The following is a 7,859-nucleotide window of genomic DNA, read 5'->3' as shown; positions in this document are numbered from 1 at the left end:
AATTAGTTACAAGTAAAGGTAGGGTGTATCTGTCTTCCAGAGCTCCTACTATATCTCTTTTTTTTAGCAAAAATAGACCTCAATTAGAATAGTCAAATGTTACATTTGGATGTTATAGACTAACTGGTAAAGTGATACAGAAAACAAAACTTTACTTTTGCATTTCCCGTATTTTTTGCACATTTTAGCACTTCCTTCTTTCTGCCTTGTCACTTTAAGTTGATAAAAAGTCTGTTTCTATTATATTTCTGCTAACTGCACCTACTGATGCATTAGTAAATACCAGCAGTCGTACTGCAAAGGCTTAGTACTGCAGTCTAAACTTACTCAGAAGAAGGTTTTTCCATTTGTGTGCAGGTACTTAGACTGTCATACTCAAACACGATGCCAGAAGGACAAACGTTAGGTACAGTGACATATGGAACATTCGACTTCTAAAGCAACCAAGAATAAAAATATTCTTTCTACAAACCTTCAAAAAGTTATCAAAGGCATAACGTATCAGAGAGTAGTAACTGTAGCAGATGCTCTAAAGGACTTTAAAAGAGGTGTCCCAGTTTCAGCTGGGATAGTTAATTTTCTTCCTAGTAGCGGGTATAATGCTGTGGTTTGTATTTAGGATGAGAATAATGTCGATAACACACTGATGTTTGGTTGTTGCAAAGTAGTGCTTATACTAAGTCAAGGACTTTTCAGCTTCCCATGCTCTGACACTGAGGAGGTGCACAAGAAACCGGGAGGGGGCACAGCCAGGACAGCTGACCAAACTGGCCAAAGGGATATTCCATACCATATAATGTCATGCTCAGTATATAACCGGGGGAGAGTTGGCTGGGGGCACTGTGGCTCAGGAATTGGCTGGGCTTTGGCCAGCAGGTGGTGAACAACTGTATTGTGCATCACTTGTTTTTGTATAGTCTTATTCTATTATTATTATAATTAATAATTATTAATAATAATAATAATCTCTTCCCTTGCTGTCCTATTAAGCTGTCTTTATCTCAACCCACGAGTTTTACCTTTTTTTTTTTGATTCTCCTCCCCATCCTACCAGGTGGAGGGGAGAGGAGTGAGTGAGCGGCTGTGTGGTGCTTAGTTGCCAGCTGGGGTTAAACCATGACAAGAGGACAGGAAAAGAAACTCTACCTTAAGTTTTTAAAAATCTTCAGACCACAAATATCGTCCTTATTGTTTGTCTCGTGTTATGGGACAAAAAAAACCTGGCTGTACACGCCCTGAATACTACATACACTTTCCTTCATCTAGCAAACTCAACACCAACTACTCCTGCTTTGAATAGCACACCAGGTCTCCTGTACTGACCGAAATTGTAAGTGCATTATCCCATGGATACCTACACTTAACTGGATAATGAAAAAAACCCTGATGATTGAACCAAAATAAACATACAGCAAATTCTAATTTAGATGAAAATAAGGTAATATAAGTATCTATTGTAGACTCTTTTGAGGCTGCTCAGGAGGAAAAGGGAGGAGAGAGTTGTGATGCTAATTTCAAGGCAAATTTCTGAAATATTTCTGCAGAAACATTTTTACAAGTAAGTGGGTTTTTATTCAACTGTCTACGTTCTGTGGCCATACGCTTCACCCTGATACTATATATTGAAGTTGAGGAACTGCAGCACACCTCAAAAGCTCCAGACAGTTCAGTGTTTTGCATATAAAATTGTATCCCAACTGCCTTTTTGCTGGACTTGAAACAGAACAGAACTATTAAAAGACTTGACTTTTCCACCACATTAGAATTAGTGAAGTTTTGGTATCACATCCACAACTGTAGGTGAGAGGAAAATACAGTATTTAAAATTTTGTAATAGTTTTAACAGTATGTTTTAAGAAGGTTCCCACAGTGAATTATTTAGCAAATAAAAAAATACCTTTTGGTCAGATGGAAAGAAGGAGAATAGAAAGGGCAATTCTGTGGCTGCAACAAAAGGCAATTCTAGCTGCAACAAATAGGCTGAACAAAAATTAAGGAAAAAATGGAATTTCTGACTTGAGAAAATTTAAGGTTGTTAATGTGAGATTCAAACTAGCATTGTTAGTTCTAGACTATGTAAAGAAAGATAACCAGCTTAAGGAATAAGGCCTTTCCAGCTAACTACTTTGGTTTGAGGAACCTGAACACACTGCGCACATGTCAAGGAAAAATAGCTTTCTGCTATTCCAGTTTGTTGATTTTAAGAGTAAGTTTTGCTGTGAGAACATTGTGCTCTTCCTCCCACGGAAAAGCAGTTCTACTAAAACATAACCGTTGTTACAGTGTAGGAAGAATACATACAGTCTAAATGTAGTCACTGAACTTTGGGCTACTCAGCTGAGGTACCCTGACCTGCCTACGGAAGGCATGTACGACTGCTCGTCTAGGGAGAGGGCACACCCATCTTAATCACATCAATCAGGCGTCTGAATTGAGACACGGTAGCACTGAATCACTGAGGCTGGAAGGGGTCTTGGGAGGTCACTAGCCCACCTCCTGCTCAAAGCGGGGTCAAAACTGACCTCGGACCAGGCTGCTCAGGGCTTTGTCCCAGCAGGTCTTGAACACCTCCAAGAAAAGAGATTACACAGCTCTCTGGGCAACTCTCCGTCTCCCTAGTTAGAAATCAATATCCTATAAAATATAAAATACTGGGTTTATTAACAAAAAGCTCTTTCAGTCATGAGCAGTCATATAACTCACAGTAATTACTGCCCTAATTTCTGCATGTTCCATTTCAGCAGTATTTTGCTGTAGTCTTGATGGTTTCAGGGCATAAATGTAACAAAGTTTCTGGGCAGAGGGGTCATCTTTTATTAAATGTACCTGTTTATCTGGAAAATTAAGACAAGCTTCTGGATGAACTGCATATCAATACACCACTGACTCAATAGAAAGACTTTTTATAGCGCATAACTTTCACAGAGTTTCCTACAGGCTCCCTTCTCCTTTCTCCTAGCTGATAAATATTTTCGTAACACTCTCTCTCTTCCCTGATTAACATCTCATGTACTCCTGGGATGCCACTAACCTTTTCTTCAAAGATGGTCTACTTGATACCTACCTAACCAAACTCTACACAGTAGTTTCAGATTTGAAAAAAGACTTGCATGCTTGAAAGCTTATTTGATTTTCCGGCTGTAACACTGAAGTGACACTATCCATACCTGTAAACCTTTTGCAGAACCTATTACAGACGTCTTAGCCTTTTTTGCCCTTCTTCTTGTTCTTTCACTAACTCAGAAAAGCATAAATGTGAAGAAGCAGTAAATAAGGCTGTCGTGATAAGCACATTACATCCTTATGAACACAGGGATAAGTAGTGTTAAAAGCACACCAACACTGTAAGGGCAGAAAAGTAAAGAAACTAACTTGCTTAAAATTGTGTAGAAGGTTTCACCTCTAGGTCTGTGGGTGTTTGCAAGATGTGGTATCTTTTTAAATTATGTCAGATTTCATGTAATTCACATATTAGGCAGGCGGTGCATTGAAGCACACAGAAGTGTGTATTTTGTCTGTTGAATGAAAATTGAGGACATAAGATATACAACAAATCATTTTTCTCTGTTTAATAAATTATAAAAGGACAGATATGATACTAGAAGTCTCTCTCCATGTGGTAAAACCAAGCAATGGCCTGCAATGCTTTACAGAAAGATTTTTGTTTTAATTCCCAAAAATGCTCCTTATCCACAGCAGGGTCTTATAATCAGCAAGGACAATTTTTGTTCCTGAGTCAGCCAGCACACATCCTGGGGCATGATGATTACAAACCATGTAACTACAGATATTCACCCCTCCCAGAATGATGGACTCTACAGTTTAGTTACAAATTACTCACAAAATAGTTTCCTTCTATCCATTTCAAATTTGATTCTTGAATTAACAGTGATGCATTTTTATTACAACATAAATGCATGTTATTAGATGGCATGACTAGATAGCTTTTTGGCTAGAGTTTTGGAATGAAAAGATTTCTGATCCCTGTTTGCACAACTGTGTATTTTGCATTAAAATTATCATTAGACAAAACAAGTAACAGAAACAAATACCTAAAATACATAAGCAGACCATTCTGACAACCGTGTTCAATACTATACTACAGAGTTGTTCTCTTTGGAACAGACAGAACCTCCATCCGTGGCTGGAGAGGAGAATACATTTCCACACCCCCCTCCCACCATACCAGACTGGCTTCCAGTCTGGTGGTTAGGGTGTATGTGGGGAAAAAAGGGGTTTGAATCCCCTCTGGCAGTGGCAGGAACAGGACTAACTTCAAGTGGAGAACACAGAAAGCACTTGTAAGGAAACGTGATATAAAATGCCAAGTATTGGTGCCTTAAGTGTGACTTCTGTTCTACTTAATATCTGCTTTCAGAACGGCAGATGTTCATGGTTCTGAACCCCAAGTGGAAAGAGTTGCCTGTATCTTCAGGGAGAAGTAGAATTAGAACTAGTCATTAGTATTTCCTGCTGGCTTATTTTGTTGGCACCTCACAGAGCTTGCTGGAGTTTGTAGAATCAGTTCTAAGGTACTTTGAGACTGACAGACAAGCAGTATGACTGCTGAAGCTGTTACTCTCCAGGTCTTCCCACAGGCAGGGACACTGGATCTACTAATGAATCAGATCTTGAACTCCTCCAGTTTGCATTTAGTTTGTTACAGTAAACTAACAAAACCTGCAGTTAAGAGTATCTAAGCTCATGAAATAGCTCGCCTGCAGTGGAAAAGTGGTTTTCCTTGCACATGGTCCTGTTTCTTCCTTGTGCTACCTCCAACACCTGTTAGACCTCCCTGTGAATCAGTCCAGTTCACCAGTGTGGCAGGAGACAATGCAGCTTCCTGGGAGAGGGGGAAGGTTTGGTAAGTTGATCTTCTTACTGAGGGACCTCCATCAGTGGCTGAGCAGGTCTGGTGAGTAGTACCAAAGCTAGCGTGATGCAAGAGCATGCAGCTGAGACTTGTGGAGGCGGGTAAGACGAGTGAACAAGACGGGAGAAGACTGGGGCTCTTTCCATACTGATCGTGAGAAGAACAGATTGCCCAATTGTGCCTCTTGAAGTTGCAGGTGTGTTTTGCAGTGAGACAAGACATGCTGTTCATGGATACAAGTCCCACAGTGAGGGCCAGGTTTATTTCACAACACGGAGCGTCACAACTTCTATGGCTTTCCATAGGTCTAAAGAAATAGCCAATGCCTCCATTCTGTTTCTTGGAATGCTTAAAAAATGTGTTCAAAACCCTCCCAGGCTACAAAATTAATATTTCAATTAGCCTTTCTAATCCAAAATGAATACATTTATATAACTATTAATGCCTTGTTAAAGCAAGAACTGAAGTTATTATCTTAAAAGGTCTTTTCCAGTCTAAGTGATTCTATGATTCTATTACCTAACACAAGCATGACACTTTACAAAAATGTGAAAAACAGTCTGACACCTCTTCAAATCTGCAGTATCTACACGGTTAAGCTATTCCAAGTTTTCTTTTGTTAATCGGAACCTTTTAATGCATTAAATGGATTCTGAGATCGCTTTTTAGGAGCACTACCTCTCAGACAAAATGTCATGCTAAAGTACATGCATGCACTGTTTTGAGATTGCTCTTTCTCTTTCATAAAATAACCCATCCTATTTTATCTCTTTATGATAGAAGCAGTGAACCAACTTTATTATCTCTCCTAAGTTTCTTGCATGTTTATTATGATTCCTGAAATTAAGTGTGATCATAGTAAGGCTCTCCATTTTCTGTTAGCAAAAGGAAAAATTAAAATTCTCTACTAGGAAAAACAGAGAAGGGTAAAAAAAACATGACACCAGCATACTGACGCCCATAGTAGAAGTCAATACACATATGCTTTTGCCTTTCTACAACATAGCACATCTGTGTTTACTCTAACTCTAAAATCTAATCACATTTGGTTGGGGGTTAGTAAGTCTCCGAGACTGGCATAGACTGGTTTGGAAATTCACATGCTTTTATGATTACAGATCATCTAAAGCCTTCACTATGTGATAAATCTCAAGCAAAGTCAATTCTTAGCTCTCAGTTTTGACAGTTTCCCTTTTAATCTAGATTGCTCCATAAAAGAAATTCCCTTTTTTTAACAAACCTAAACTTAAAACACACATACTTTTGACAGATTTCCATACAAAATCTGCTAATTGTCTTTTAATTATCATTTTCTATCAGGGACTGGAAGGATTCTGGTTCTTTAACAGATTTGACTTCAAATGTGCAAGTGACAAAATCTGGCACCTCATGATAATCCTGGCTCTCATTAGGGGACTGCCTGAAAATAAGCTGGTTTTTGGGAAGAGTGCTTAATATTTCAGCTGTTCACTGCTTTGTTGCGGAAAGTATCTTTGTGGTCACGTGTTTGAAAGGATTAGGAAATGTAGGCGGTAAACCCGTGAGTGCTTCATACAGAGAACTGCAAGTTTGGGGGATTTTCAGTGCTCTGTGGTCTGGTGACATGCAGTGTGATGCCACAGTACATAACCTGTCTGTGGGATAGCTATCCCAATTTAAACACTACCTGCTAAAACTCTTGTTAAGACATGGCCATTTGGTTTAAACTGGCTGAGTTAGTTTTGTAAGAGCCAAGACTCTCAGGTTAGGGTTGTGAGTAAGTGTGCAAGTGGCTCAGCTTCAAGCTGAGCCCACCTCAGCAGTTCTTATCTTAACTAGCAATCGACTGCACCGTATCCTGATATTTATACTTTATCCAATGAAAGTGTCATTTAAATCAGTTTAATTAGGTTTGAGTTAACATCCCCTGGGAGCACATTACAACTTTTAAAGATATTGTTCCAGGCAAGCAGTAGCTTCAGATTGGCACTGCTTCATTGGTTAAATTCATGTATTTTCAGTTACTGTCATAACCTTAAGGGCTAAAAGATGGTTAAAAACAAAAAGTGCAGTCTACAGAATAATGCCATGATAGCTTTTTAATAAACTGGCAAATACATATGTACTAACATCTCCCCACTATCATGCTGTATCAGGATCCTGCTGTCTCTTCCAGGGCAGGAGGATTGGTAGAAACGCAACTTACTATATTTCCAACTACAACAGAAAATCATGCTTTTTTGTTACAGAAAGTCTTATATGGAATAGTGTTATAATAATTAGAGTAAGTTTAGTGTTACACCAATTGGAGTAAGTCTGTAAACAAGGTCTGAATTTGTAAGTAAGTAGGTGATTTTTTATTTTAGGCCAGAAAGTTTATTATACTGTGCTGTACTGGAGGGGGTACTTGTCCCAGAACACGGTGAGAGCAGCATGGTGGGCTCAGGAGTTGTAGTGGTACGCACCGATTCTGTAGTAAACTCATTCTCCCTAACCTCATTTTTCAGGAAATTACAGCCAGATCAAATGGACTCTTTAAAACAAAGTTATTTTAAAATTTATTTGATGGCTCCTACCTACAGTGATAGGCTTGGTAAAATACCACAATAGGAGAATTGATTAAAACTGCTGATGTTTTACAGTCCAATTCCATGCTATTTATGTACTAGTTAAGTTCTCTGTCTTTAGCGGACAGATTCTGAACACATAACAGTAACCACGTTAATATGTATATATTTAAGTATTCTTGTTGAACATACAGCTGTCTGTCAGAACGCTAATCTGATGATCTTCAGTTTGCGATATAAAACGTCATCGTTCAGTTACTTTTAAAATAAAAATGGAGTTCTAACTGTATCTTAGAGTCACCCCTTGTATTTTCATGTTGTGCATGAGAAGAGCTTATTTAAGAGGACGATAACTTTAAATCATTTTGGCTTTTGTATTTTCCAATATTATTGTATAGCTTCTGTTTTTAAGCATAGAACAATACAGAAAGTGTGAAGCA

The sequence above is a fragment of the Phaethon lepturus genome, unplaced genomic scaffold (assembly GCF_000687285.1).
Source record: "Phaethon lepturus isolate BGI_N335 unplaced genomic scaffold, ASM68728v1 scaffold1208, whole genome shotgun sequence".
NCBI lineage: Eukaryota > Metazoa > Chordata > Aves > Phaethontiformes > Phaethontidae > Phaethon > Phaethon lepturus.
The sequence above is the reverse complement of the archived record's forward strand: the minus strand, read 5'-3'. Positions refer to the sequence as shown.